Below are 15,439 nucleotides of genomic sequence, written 5' to 3' on the forward strand. Positions count from 1 at the left end.
GAGTACTTCGGTTTCCCCTGCCAATCTTCATTCCACCAATTGTTCCACAATCACTCTCACCTATCATCTGGGGCTGGTACAATAGGCCAGAAGTGGCCGCAGTATAAGGGACTTAGTCCCACGCCACTAGCAATAAAAAATGGTAGTGGTAACCCATATCATGACTAATGTACCTACCCTAGAATTTCAGAATCTCTGGTCAAATCTGATTGAATCTCTGAGGTTGAAATGTGAAAACCACACAGCAACATCCTGACGCCGATGCCGCGGGGTACTCACCGTCATTGCCTGCCTGCCGGGATATACTCCTGCGCCAGTCGGCGAAAGTCCGAAGTGGACTCGTATCGTCCAAAACATGGCGGAAACCAGGAGGAACTCCATTGGTTACTGAAAGGGAAGCGGCTGTATAGCTCCCTGTATACATGACTTGACGGCCGTCCTCAGAGAGAGCGCTGTCAAAAAGGAAACAGCCAGGACCACAATTGCTGCACCTCCGTGAATTGAGAAATTCCGTGTGCGAAGAGGAAAGCGGAAACTAACAGACGAAGCAGACAAAGGAGCCAAGAAACCTACAACATCCAACACGGAAGTCAACAACCCCTAATTGCCCTCGAAGCCTGGAGTTCCCGCCCGGAACGTCTTCTCCTAACTGAGGTCAATTAAAATGGAGGATGACCATGGAGACAGTATTTATGTATAGCACTTGCGTTGAGATTTCGAAAACGAAGGTGCATTTTTTATATCCCGGAAATATTTTCCGCTTGAAATCTAGAGATATATTTTTATGCTTACTGAATAAGTTCTCAAGGGATCTCTTTCGGAGACTCGCAACTGAGCGACATCAATGATACAAAATTAAAATATTCCATCCAAAATTTCATATGATAGGTTTCGAAAGTTTTTACAACCATTGTAGGAGAATCGCTGTGACTTTAGGAGTCTGGTCTGCCACATAACAAAAACACACTCCCCCCATACGCCTTCATGGCCTAGTGCTTAATTAGTTAGGCACAGGGACAGCTTTATATTTTTACCTCACTTGCTTTAAAAATCAAACACGACGTTACAAAATTGTAAATGTTAAGCAAGGTTACTTTCTCTCCTACCCTCAAAATCCAGTTGAGATTTCTGAATCACCCTACTTCTCACCCCTTGGTCAGTCAGGAATATTCGCCTCTGCTTTTCACCAGCGGCCATCTGCGAAACTCAAAGGATCCCTTTTGTCCTTGAAATTAACCCAAATTTGAACACGCATCCTCCAAATTACATTGAAAATGACATTTTTCACACTCTCATTTCGATAGATGAATAACACTAGAAGTGAAATCCAGAAAAAAAAATGTATAGACACATTTTAAGTCGATAACAATGACGAATTTTATGAAATACGAACAAAATTAAAGATAATTTTTAACTGAGTCAAGCGAGTGAATTTTCTCAAGCGATAATGCTTCTGTCTTGTATTTGGACGCTGAGACCGGCCCTGGGGCCCACCCAGCCTCCTATTCAATGGGTACCTGGTGATTTTTCCCTGGGGGTAAAGTGTCTGGAGCATGAAGCTGACCACTCACTTCCAGGTACTCTCCAGGTCAAGAAAATGTGGCTCTATACGTCCACTCCTCCATACGCCTTCATGGCTTAGTATTTAATTGGTTAAGCACAGGGGCAATTTTAGCTCTCTTTTTTACCTTTTACTTCATAATAAAACGTCAAGCGTGAGTATGAGGTCGCTAGAAACTTTCGAACCTAGAGAAACTTCCACGAGACTAAAGCAGTAGCCAAAACCATTCTTAGAGAAAACACCGCAACTTCTCAAAACCAAAATCATCAATGGTCACGAAAGATCTACTAAGATTCGGCCAAGCTCTTGAAATTTCAAGCTAGTGATTTCGAAATGGCGCATTTGCAGCCTCGCAGTACGCACCCAAGAATTTGCGTCGTTTAGATTTACTCCGCGCCATAGCTCAAGCGGTTAGTCGCTGGCTTCTCACCGCAGCGGCCCGGGTTCGATCCCGGGTTTGGTCAAGTGGGATTTGTGGTGGAAAAAGTGGCGCTGGGGCAGGTTTTCTCCGAGTACTTCGGTTTCCCCTGCAAATCTTCATTCCACCAATTGCTCCACAATCACCCTCACCTGTCATCTGGGGCTGGTACAATAGGCCAGAAGTGGCTGCAGTACAAGGGACTTAGTCCCACCCCACTAGCAATAAAAAAATATTAACATGGTTATTCATCTCTTTATTATAAATTACTATCGAAATTTTTTCAAACAAATATTACTTTACTTTCCATAAAATCTTTCCTTCTTCAGGATTATGCAAGTTCATATTTGCCCGTGATAAACACTGCTCTAGTAGCAGTTCCTACAGAAATGTCTTAAATTTTTCTTCCTTCTGAAATAGGACGCCGTGTAGACCGTTGAAAGGCTCTGCGTACCACCGCTTCCACGGTGGTGTGTTGCTTGGGTTATTCTTCGATCCTGAAGATTGAGGTAAGATATTCCACCGAAACGTCTGTTTACATTCAGTGGACTACAAGGCGTTATATCTCAAAAGATAGAACAGTTAATAACAAACATTGTGGGAACTTCAAATCCTAAAAAAAAAGATCCTAATTTGCACATATTAAAGTTAAAAGGGCATAGTTGTCCCTGTGCTTAATTAATTAAGGACCACACCATGAAGACACATGAAGAAGTGGTGTTATAGCTACAACCATTCTTGATTTTAGCACTAGGTAGAGGAGAGTGGTCAGCTTCACGCACCCTGCCGCTTACCCCCGAGAAGGAACCCCCGTTTCCCGTTAGATAGGAGGCTGGGTGGGCCCAAGAGCCGATCTGGACGACAAGGAGAACAGAAAATTCTAGATCCTAACGAGACTCGAACTCCGGCACATCAGTCGTCGAGCCCGTAGCCACCCACCATACCAACTACATTATCTCGTCCCCCCTTACTTCATTAATAACAAAAAAAAAACAACAAACTGCGTGGTTTTTGTCCGCTAGCGAACTATACCAACCGAGCGACCGCCGCTTGTCGGCGAAGTTAGTGCCAACTTTAGCGGGTAGAGAGTGTCGCNAATTACTTTACTTTCCATAGAATCTTTCCTTCTTCAGGATTATGCAAGTTCATATTTGCCCGTGATAAACACTGCTCTAGTAGCAGTTCCTACAGAAATGTCTTAAATTTTTCTGCCTTCTGAAATAGGACGCCGTGTAGACCGTTGAAAGGCTCTGCTTACCACCTCCTTCCACGGTGGTGTGTTGCTATTCTTCGATCCTGAAGATTGAGGTAAGATATTCCACCGAAACTTCTGTTTGCATTCAGTGGACTACACGGCGTTATATCTCAAAAGATAGAACAGTTCATAACAAGCATTGTGGGAACTTCAAATCCTAAAAAAAAAAAGGATCCTAATTTGCACATATTAAAGTTAAAAGGGCATAGTTGTCCCTGTGCTTAATTAATTAAGCACCGCACCATGAAGACACATGAAGAAGTGGTGTTATAGCTACAACCATTCTTGATTTTAGCACTAGGTGGAGGAGAGTGGTCAGCTTCACGCACCCTGCCGCTTACCCCCGAGAAGGAACCCCCGTTTCCCGTTAGATAGGAGGCTGGGTGGGCCCAAGAGCCGATCTGGACGACAAGGAGAACAGAAAATTCTAGATCCTAACGAGACTCGAACTCCGGCACATCAGTCGTCGAGCCCGTAGCCACCCACCATACCAACTACATTATCTCGTCCCCCCTTACTTCATTAATAACGAAAAAAACAACAAACTCCGTGGTTTTTGTCCGCTAGCGAACAATACCAACCGAGCGACCGCCGCTTGTCGGCGAAGTTAGTGCCAACTTTAGCGGGTAGAGAGTGTCGCGTGGTCAGCGCAACGGAACCCCACGGCTGTTAATCTCAGTTTTCTAGACCGGAGCCGCTATTTCCTTGAAATAGCTCCTCACGAGGCTGAGTGAACCCCGTTCCAGACCCACTACTTCTCAGAGAATCCTGGTAGCGCCGAGTCTCGAACCGGGGACCTCTGGATCTGTAGCCAGGAACTCTGACCAACTACATCACAGAGGCAGTCCTTCGTTAATGACACTTGTTTTAGTAATTGTAAGTGTCAATAAATGCATACATATGTGTATATATATACTCCCGAAGAGGCATATAATTATTCCGAACCTTTCATAATTAAAATCCCTGCTGCTGCGGCTGCTCAGTTGGTAACATTGGGACTCACGATTTGAAAAGAGAGCATCAGGCACCGCTAATACAGATAACTGCATGTGATAATACGTGTGCTGCATTCCTGCTTCGCGGATTACAGGTTGCGAGACGTCATATGAAGAGACCGAACGGCGGGTGGGCTGGTTATTACACGGAACACAAAGACGCGCCCCTGAATAGCAGTAGAATTCTCATAATACAATAATGAAAAGATTCAGCATACCAGGCAACTAAGGTCGGCTGTAACACGCTCTGCCTTGGACAAGGTTTAGTATATCGGGTACAACCTACACAATATAATAGCAAGGACAAGTTCTGACATCTACCTTCCTTCAAACGCTTCACTCGGTACGGCGCGGCTAGAAGCAACTACAGATGAAAAATTATTAACTTTTTTTTATTGCTAGTGGGGTGAGACTAAATCCCTTGTACTGCGGCCACTTCTGGCCTATTGTACCAGCCCCAGATGATAGGTGAGGGTGACTGTGGAGCAATTGGTGGAATAAAGATTGGCAGGGGAAACCGAAGTACTCAAAGAAAACCTGCCCCAGCGCCACTTTGTCCACCACAAATCCCACTTGACCAGACCAGGAATCGAAATAATTTTCAACTAATTTCAATTTAATTTAATCTAATACCAATGCGGCTCAAAGCCGAAGAGTGAAGAAATCAGAGGTTCACCACTAAACAATATTCACTTAAACTTATGGTCAAATGTGAATGAAAAATATGGTTCCATATTGAACAAACATTCAGCATGTAAGTACAGAGATACACCTGATGATGACCCAATAGAAGTCGAAACGTGACGTGATTAACATTAATGTAAATAGTCTTTGTTATTACTTTTACCTGGATTGTTGTGTTTACGGATATAAATATGCTGTTTTCTTGAATATAATTATAGTTGAGTATTTTCTTTCATTTCAAATCGGAAATGTCCATATTAGCCTCGACGTACCCTAAATAATGGAATATTTCCTGTCTGAGGGACCAATAACGTTTCAAGGTTTATGTTCAGTGGAACTGGTTATTTTTAGCCATCACCATCATCATTACATTGAAGGAGCAGGCCAGAGTTCATCTAGGTTTCGCTCAATCTCATAACACTACATCCTGCATTCTACCGCCCTCTACGCTTATACGTACTTTCTCATTAGGTTATTTTCTGCAGCAATCCGGGATCCATCCATTGTTGTCGGTTAATCCATAATTTTTCCGTTCTTTCATTAAGAGAAAATAAATTTAATTCTTCTGTTATATGTTTATTGAACCTTTATTGAATTAGCTTACATACTTTTATTGAACAATAGAATTTCATTTCTGCCATTCTTCGTGCATCTCGTAACCATTATTGTACGAGATATTTAATTAATTATCCTTGCACATGGCCGGATTAAATTGTCACTTAAAACAACGTAATATTCTTAGTGTTAGAAAATAATTTGTATTTAGTGTATTTCTTAGCTATAATATCAGAATAAAAACTGAGGTATTAAAAATTAATCTATTTGTATACAATATTTCGAAATCATATCGTAACGGAACCTAATTTCTTATATTGTATTTCAGCATCTTGTTACATTTGAGAGGGGGTATTTTAATGTATCAAATGTACTTAGTCAATGTAATTTAAAATATTTATCAAACAATTTTTAGTGAATTAAATGTATTTCAGTGTCTTTTAAGAAAGGATTCAGTTTGTTGCATTACTTATGGAGTGCTATACAATTAAAATGTTACTTTCTTGTATTTCTTTACAGTTAATGCGTTTATTCTTGTCGACTTTATGTGCATCCATTGTATATTCTTCGAAGCATTCAGAAAATTAATATAACAAAAAGAAAGAACAAAGCAAACTCCGTGGTTTTAGTCCGCAAGCGAACTATACCGACCGAACGACCACCGCTTGTCGGCGAAGTTAGTGAAAACTTTAGCGGATAGAGGGCCGTCAGTTTCGGTTTTCTAGACCGGAGCCGCCATTCCCTTGGAATATCTCCTCAATTATGCTCACGAGGCTGAGTTGACCCCGTTTCAGACCCACTACTTCTCAGAAAATGTGGTAGATCCGGGAATCGAACCCGGACCTCTGGATGTGTAGCCAGGAACTCTGACCACTAGACCACAGAGGCGGTAAAAATTAATTTAACAAACTTTTGAAAATAAATGTACAACATATTTGCTTCGAACTGCCATATCTGTCATATTAAATCTATCTTCCTTGAGATATTACGCAGACCAGGCTGTTCAAACACAGCATATGTAGGTCAAGGTCTTGTATTGCAGTTGGCAGACTAAAATAACCTTATGTGTTTTTCTCGAAATCTTTTGTTCGCTGTTCTTGATTGTGTTTCGGATCGCCGTGAATTGTCCTGAACTGATAAATAACATTTTTCCAACAAATATCCTTTCGTAGTAGGTTTATGCCATTCTAGTCTTCAGTGCCTCATTTCAAATGAAAGGTTGTTTCATGTACGATAATTAACGGCCATTGCTCGTCACACAACCTTGACCTGTACAGTAGTTCACACTGTCACCAACACCAAGTGCCTGCACTGTGTTCAGGTGTTTGTGAACTAGACGAAGAGAAGAAGCAGTAGCTAACTAACTAACTAACTAACTAACTAACTTCATGGAGCTGAGCCCTGCTTGAGAAGCCGACAATTGTGCAATTCCTCAAGAACCTCCCAGCATTTTATAGAACTCGAAGGTTCATTTCCGTGTTCACAAAAGCCCTTAACTGGTCACTATCCTGAGCCAGATCGATCCATATTTTTTCCATTGGTTGCATCCTGTTATGTGTCTCAGACAATATACAATATGTAGGAACTACGCTACCGTCAACACGGCCGTTAATTTCGGTTTTCTAGACCGGAGCCGCTATTACCTTGAAATAGCTCTTCAGTTATCCTCACGAGGCTGAGTGGACCCCGTTCCTGACCCACTACTTCTCAGAAACTCTGGTACCGCCGGGAATTGAACCCGGGGCCTCTGGATCTGTAGCCAGGAACTCTGACCACTAGCCGACAGAGGCGGCCAGTCTGTCTCGTAGTATTACAAATAAAATTCATAAGGTAAATTGCATATGTAGAGGTTCTAAGCTTCTGTCTTTAATATATAATTTCCAGTTAATTCAAAGTCTTATTTACCATGTAAATTCTCGGGTTTAATTTTATATTTCCATGAGCTAAGCTCATATTTTAAAAATAAGACTCCTTAAGCCTTGTACCAAGTACATGGTCGTTTGAAGCCTGATTTCTGTAACAAGATAAACATCTCACAATTATTTAGCTGCTGTGAAATTTCATTCCCTTGGAGAACTTAAAATAATGTATGAAGACCATTTTTAATTAAGGATATTATATTCTGTTCTTTAAGGGAAGTGAGCCGGAAAAAAATTACAGAAATTATTATTAAAAAGCAAGCTGTAATAGAGCGTATTCTTTTCGTAATTAGAAACAAGATGAAGAGGAACTGTTCTGGCATATTTAAAAAATGTTTATCTCTTGAAGTGATATATGTCCTATGTTGCTGACAAAGTTACTCATTTTCGGCGTGCTTTATATCCGTGTTTCCCAAACCGTCCCACGTGACGGAACAATAAAATATAATTTATCTTCCAGCAAACCAAATGGTTCTAAAGTTGTAACGTTCATATATATATATATATATATATATTGTGACGGCTGAAAGCCAGAATAATGGGCGCAGAAAATTCGTCCATTGTTAGGCAACGGCTGGTAAACACGTTTCAGCGGTAACCAAATCACGCTCCCGCGTCAAGAATATGCCATCTCTAGGCAACAGCCAGCCTAACACGTCACTCAACAATGAAGGAATTCTTGAAAGTAGTGTTTTCTATTCTGCCCGTACCGAGATTTTATAAGGAGGACACCAGCCTAGTCGAGGACTAAGTGTGGAGGCGGGGTCGAATACCCCCACCGGAGCCCAACGAGTCGTAAGAGGCGACGAAAAGAGAACCAAGTGCCGGGCCACTCTGTTCCTGGGGATAAAATATGGTGACCTGGCCCTCCAGGCTCCTGGAGTCTCGAATCTGAGACAGTAAAATGTGGTCATGAGTCCCGCGGGACTCGGATCTGAGAATGACTGCACTTACGAGGGCCAGCAGAAATTGCAAACGAAAGACCCATCCTCTCGCCAGAGAGGATGTTATATAAGGACTATGACCGCAAGGGTTGAGTTGCAAAACAAACGTCTCTGGTCGAGAGTCTCAAGGGACTTGATGCCAAGACTGATTGGCGGTAAATCGCCAGTCGTGAATTAACTTTGATATTTACTTTGAATTTGAATCGAGGACCAGCAGCAATTTGGCAGTCAGTCAGTCAGCTAGTCAGTTGAATATTAGTCGCGAATCGGGAACCGGAAGTCAGAATCGGCGGTTGAAATTTTGAGTCGCGTTGTTAGACGCCTCTACGCCCGGATCCCGGGTCGCCGAGGTGGGAAGCCAGCGACTAACCGCTTGAGCTATGGCGCGGCCGTATGAGAAGTCTTACTTTGTGCTGTAGTGATTTTTAGTGTGTGTAGATTAATAGGAGCGTTCTATTTGTAGGTATGAGTTGTAAGCATTCAATAAGTCTAATTATGAATCCCAAACCCGTGTCTAGTCACGAACACATGACAATATAGATATGTGTGTGTGCTTGTATATGTAGGGTATGTATATTACTTAGGCCAATGTATGTGTCTGTATGATTATGCATGTATGGATGCTTATGGAAACATCCATGGAGTCATTAATTCATGATGAACACGTGGTATGAAGCGCATATGAAATGTTGGGGCTCGCACATTAACTGACATACGTTCGATTACGCACGCACACTCTCAGGAAGCCACGCACGCACAATGCGACTATTTTATTTAATGTACAATTTCTTTTCTGCACATCTTTGATTAACAAGTTAACAACAAGTGGAGTAAAGCGAATTTCACTAATAAATTAAATAATATGTTCTGTGAGCGTTTACTTGCTGGTTGGTCTTTTGTCTAGGGCCCCTGGCTTTTTATTCACTCACAGGCCGGCGGCCGTCTTATTAGTAAACAAAATTAAACTACGCACTCGAGAGATGAATGGTTCCTGTAGTAGGGGACGAGCCGTGTGCTAAATGACCGAGTTCTGGCCATGCTCGACGCTGTGGCAAGGGGTTGGAAATAGGGTACAACGTGTAAAGACATCTCCAAATGTTTTGAAATAATAAAGTACGTAAAAAAATAAAGGTATCTCTGTAACAGCCTGTGGAATCCCGTAGGGTTGTGAGATGTTGAGGTTCCCACATTTTCTAGACAGTCAGCTCATAGATGGCGGTAAAGTTGTCAGCCCTACGCACCGGCCTCCCTTTACCCCAAGAACATTTCAAGAATATTCCTGGTACTCATTTCTGTTAGAGGCTGAGTCGACCCCAAGGCCATAGTGCGGTTGGAAGGATTAGGTAAATCGAAAAAAATCCAGTGACCTCATCGGGATTCGATCCCGCGACCTTCTGACTTGTATCATTGTGCCTTAATGTGCTATGAAATTATTTCAAGAATTTAACTGAGTAAGAGAAGAATACTTAGGTTAAAAGTCGAAATATTTTGAAATATTTTTGCCTTCCTTAAACCCAAAAGGAAAAGCAGCCCTTTCTCCAGAAATTCATTGCCAATTAGAAATATTTATTTGTTTTTTTCCTCATTGAAATTGTATATTTCACTTCAAAGTGATTAGGTTTTACAGACTAGCAATAATTATCTGTCAATACAACAAAATCATAATGGTACTGCTTTATACTGTTGTAAAACAATACGAGTATGACGATAGAGCGCTACACGCGCTAGTTACAGGCAATACAAATTCTTCAGGTGTCATATATTTGACAGCTTCTTCGCATAATAGAAGAAAAAACTTATTCATAAAAATTTGTTTTGTTTTCTACAGAATTGAAATTCATTTTTAGCACGCTCTGGTTTCAGCATTTCACTTTGCTGTACCAGTCTTCTAATCCTTTCTGCATTTGTTTGTCTTTTGCTGTTTCTAAAGCCTTCTGGTAAAGATTTTGAGTCAAAATTTTGCTTCCTTGGAAATTATAACAAAACTTGTATGTTCTCCAGAAGTATAAAGTTGAATGCTGATGGGGGGGGAGTAAGTACAAAGACAAGCAGACATGATGATTTTATAAGCGTACTTTTCCCCTAACTGAGGAAGTATGCTAGAAAGGAGTTTATATAAACCCTGTACACAAGCTTGCGTTTACTTAGATTAGCGTGACACACTGTGCTGTGTAACTTTGTAAACAAAAAATTAAGGCTACCCATATCACGGGCCGAGGATGCCCATAGGGTTTTGAGACGTCGAGGCTCTCACATTTTCTAGACAATTAGCTCACAGATGGCGGTGAGGTCTCCTTCACGCACCGGCCGCACTTTACTTCCAGGAAGATTCCTGGTACTCATTTCTGTTACAGTTTGAGTCGACCCCAGGGCCATAGTGCGGCTGGAAGGATTAGGTCAATTGAAAAAAAAATTCAACGACCTTATCGAGACTTGAACCCGCGACCTTCCGGTTTGTAGCATGGTGCCTCAATCAAATACGCTATTACGTAGATGTAACAAGTGTCTCTCATCTGGTGGTTAAAATGCAGTAGCCTGAACGCTTCATGTTTTCACGCGGCCTCTGCGTATATTCTGCTAAGCAGGAACACTAATCCGGACAATATGTTGATTGCTAGTACCGTAGTTTGGCTAACAAAGCGAGGCGCGTGGCGTGTCATAATCTATTATCATCAATAAATAAACAGGAGAGGAACCAGTTGACAGGGGAAAGAGCTGTATTAGCTGTACTACGGTAGCGGTTGCAGAGAAGAGGGTGCTGACGGTCACCACGACACGTTAATCCTAAGCGGATGTAGTCCCGTGAACAGAGCGGGAGGTTAATACATAGCCCTCGGCTCTGACTGCAGAGAGTATACAGGACGAGAGACCGAAATGCTGGTTTCTTTTGCGGTTTGTTTCACGGCGCTCTCTGTATGTGGATCATGCAGCGTCGAATGGTTGGATAATTGATAGATGGTGAATCGGAAATGATTTGGAAAGAAACGGTTATGGCCTAATTGAGCTGCTACACCGGAAAATGTCCAGAGGTACGGAGGAAGACCATGAAAAGCTCAAGTCTCCTGGCCAAGAGTCAAGCCAAGCAGCTCCCGGAAAAAAGTTTAAGGTGAAGAAGCCTGTCTTGTAGGATATAACGTGTATACCGTTGAAAGTAAACCGACTTTTCGGAGGAATATGTCCTCTCCATCTTCAGGCTCTAAGAATAAATCGAGCTAGAAATAAGCTTGAGAGCAGATGTCAAGCAGAGCTACTTTCACGCTAGTTTCTTGCTCGGATTATTTTTCTACCCTGAAGATGGAGACGACATGTTCTTACGAAACGTCGGTTGATTTTCAACGGACTACACAGCGTTATGTCGCGGAAGATATAACTCTTCATAATCACCGCTGTGAGAACCTCAAATCCTAAAAATATTCAGGATTTTACGGCTAGGCCGAGGGGCACGCGGTAGTATAGTTGGTTGAGGCACTAGGCTACAAAGCCGGAAGGTTGCGGGTTCGATTCCCAATGAGGTCATTGGATTTTTCAATTTACATAATCCTTTCAGCTGCACTGTGGCCCTTGGGTCGACTCAGCCTGTCGCATGCTTCCAGGTATCCACTATATTTTTCGGTGTTATGGAGCAAATTAATTCAGCTACAGCATAAGTATGTTACTAAATGATCGTGCTTCGAGACCCGTTCTTACGTTTGGAATTTGTGACTCTCTCTGTATCTCTACAGTCCTTTGGATCTTTGCCGCTGTTTCAGTTCCTTAATCCTATACACAGTCCATAGGACTCCTTGGATGGGGATCAGCCCGTCGAAAGGCTGCTACCTACACATAGAACAACACAAACACAGAATAAACACACACAGACGTCCATGTCTTGAGTGGGATTCGAACCCGGGATTCCTCTGTTTGAGGGGACAAAGACCGCGCGGCCACTGTGATTGGCGGAATTTGTGACTACTCTGTCCGGAATATCTGACATGATTTATCGGCGCTGTAACAACTATAAGACATGTACATTGTCCAGCTGACTTCGGTACAAATTATACCGCATTGCGCCTCCATTTTTATCTATAAACTGCATAGATCAGTTCTGCAGGAACGTGCCGTGAAAATCGACTACGTAGAGGACAGAAGACAAGTGGAGAGGTTGACATTAAAACGTATCTTGTGAATCTAGCTTGTGGCAATAATTACCATCTCCAGCAGCCTGTACCCCAAGATACGGGGTGGATACAAGATTGTGATACACAGTATAGAAGGGTTACAGAATCAGACTTTAGATTGTATAGCAAATTTAGTTCACTGTTCTCGAGATACGAGGGTTATTAAGTCTCTTTGTTACTTCTTTTTGGCCCACAGATTCAATATAAACCTCCAAATTAAATAGCTTCTTTTCTTAGATAAAAATATTTTGAGAAATATTTCCGAATTGTCTTATGTACCTAATATATCTATACTTCAGTGAGCCTCTATATACGTAGTTTCTGCAAGCAAGGCCCACTGCACAATGAGGAGCTTCATAACTTGTACTCTCCTCCAAGTAAAATTAGAATGATTAAGTCAAGGACGATGAGGTGGGCAGGGCATGTAGGACGAATGGGGGCGACGAGGAATGCGTATAGGATATTGGTTGGAAAGCCAGAAGGAAAGAGACCACTGGGAAGACCAAGGCGCAGATGGGTGGACAATATTAAAATGGATCTTAGAGAGATAGGATGGGATGGTATGGATTTGATTGATCTGGCTCATGTAGGGACCGGTGGAGGGCTGTTGTGAACACGGCAATGAATTTTGAATGCCCATAAATAGAGAGGAATTTCTTTACTAGCTGAACTACTATAAACTTCTCAAGAAGGATTTCGGTAAAGGTACATAGAGTTAATTAGACAAAGTGTGTTAGGTAGTTGGCTATTTGTTGTGGACTAACATGCTCACTATGCAGTCTGTCCGAATAGTTCTAGGATGAAATTCTGATGAGCAACACTGGAGGTCGAACCAATTAATCCAGTTTTTCGTCACAGACTTGTTTCTCTCTGCTTGTGCATATCCGCCGCAGCCTTTCCATTGAAGTTCCTGTGTTCTTCTTGTGCCACTGCGTTGAACTCCCGCTTCATGCTATTCCCCGTTTCCCTCCCTGTAAATCTGACCCCTTTTAGAGTCCATTTCGATGTGCAAAATATAAAGAAGTGAATCCGTAAAATTTCCATCATGCATGGGGGCTGGGAAGCAAGTGCCGTTATGCTGGATGCTGCGGCAATTTCATCATCCGTGGACAAAACTTACTTCTGTCACTGCAAATGGTACTACGAAAAATACTGACAATTCCTTTAGCTTTTTGCAATGGCGATATGATCGCCTCTGTCGTCAAGTGGTCAGAGTTCCTGGCTACAGATCTAGAGGTGCCGGATTCGATTCCCGGCGTTACCAGGTTTTCTGAGAAGTAGCGGTTCTGGAACGGGGTCCACTCAGCATCGTGATGATAACTGAGGAGCTATTTCAAGGAAATAGCAGCTTAACGACAGTGGGGATCCGTTGCGCTGACCACGCGACGCCCTCTATCCGCTAAAGTTGGCACTAACTTCGACAAACGGCGGTCGCTCGGCCGGTATAGTTCGCTTGCGGACTGAAGCTACGGAGTTTAGTTTTAGTTCAGTTTAGATGGATAAGCAGGTCGTACATAATGTTGGGTGGAAATTTGGTCATCTCTAAATCAAGGGAACCACCCAAAAATGTGGGAAAGATAAATGTAAGTGTAATTTAGCTTATCTCTAATGTGATTTTCGCAGCACTGAAAACGAATGTATATATTCCGTCAACTGAATGGAGACAGTCTTCACTGCCTTGTGAGTAGTGAGGCTACTGTGCCACATTTAACATGTCTGCTCCATTAACAGGTACAACAGGTACATTAACAATAACGATGAACAGCTTCTGTATCCAACTTTTATGACCGGAGCTTGACACAGATGGTTAGTACGGCGACAAGCGCGTAAGTCACAGGAAAGTTTACGAATGTTTGGAAAGATTTAAAGGTACTCAGACGAGTGCTGAAGATACTCGTCTGTACGGTCATCGACTGCAGCATACGTTGAAGTTAAGGAACAGATCTAGAAGCGTATCCGGAACAACCGAAATATTAGCACCGATATTGCGCCTTCGATAAGAGTAAGTCATGGGAAGGCCGCGCCATAGCTCAAGCGGTTAGTCGCTGGCTTCTCACCGCGGCGTCCTGGGTTCGATCCCGGGTCTGATCAAGTGGGATTTGTGGTGGAGAAAGTGGCGCTGGGGCAGGTTTTCTCCGAGTACTTCGGTTTCCCCTGCCAATCTCCATTCCACCAAATTCTCCATCATCATAATCACCCGGGGCAGGCTGCAATAGGCCAATCAGTGGCCGTCGTGCCGAGTGGACCAAGTTTGACTCCACCCCCCACTAAGCGAATAAAAAAAGTCATGGGAAAGCGCTGTATACAGTTTTTTTGCTGTATATAATTTATCCCAACGGAATTATGAAATCTGTCGAGCGTTGGATTAAGTTGGAGCTACACTAGAAAGTTGTAAAATTAAGTAGAAAAATAAGGTAAATTTAAGTGCTGTATGATTATTTTATCGGAATTTGTAATAAAATTGTTTTAAAATGCTTCGTACTTCCAACGAACTGCGAGATTCTTCCCAGATGTAGTTTACATATTGTCATGACTGTCTTAAAAAGTTTTGTTCGAAATTTGTAGAGAACCAGCTGCTTCACATAGCCATACAAGAACTTAACAACTTTAGTAAACACAGGAGAAAGTGACTTTGCTTTACTGACTGGCCAATGGCAGCTTCCCATCAAAGAAGTGAAGCCCAGCAAGAGTTGCAACGTGCTCTTTATCTGCCCGTGGTAACATTACTTCTCACCCTCTGGACTGAACTTCATGTCGGGAAGGCATAGAAATTCCCAGATAAATGTGATACTCGCCAGTTCTATGCGGTTAGGCTGGAAACATATCTGTTCTTGGTTTTCTCGCAATTTTGAATTTCGAGGCTAGGTTTCTTTTGTAGGTTCATATGTAACACAGTTTCCTTCATAGAAGAAACAATTACTAATGTTCGAGTCGAGTGATTGCCACACGCA

Source organism: Cryptotermes secundus, unplaced genomic scaffold (genome assembly GCF_002891405.2).
Source record: "Cryptotermes secundus unplaced genomic scaffold, Csec_1.0 scaffold413, whole genome shotgun sequence".
In the NCBI taxonomy this organism is placed as follows: domain Eukaryota; kingdom Metazoa; phylum Arthropoda; class Insecta; order Blattodea; family Kalotermitidae; genus Cryptotermes; species Cryptotermes secundus.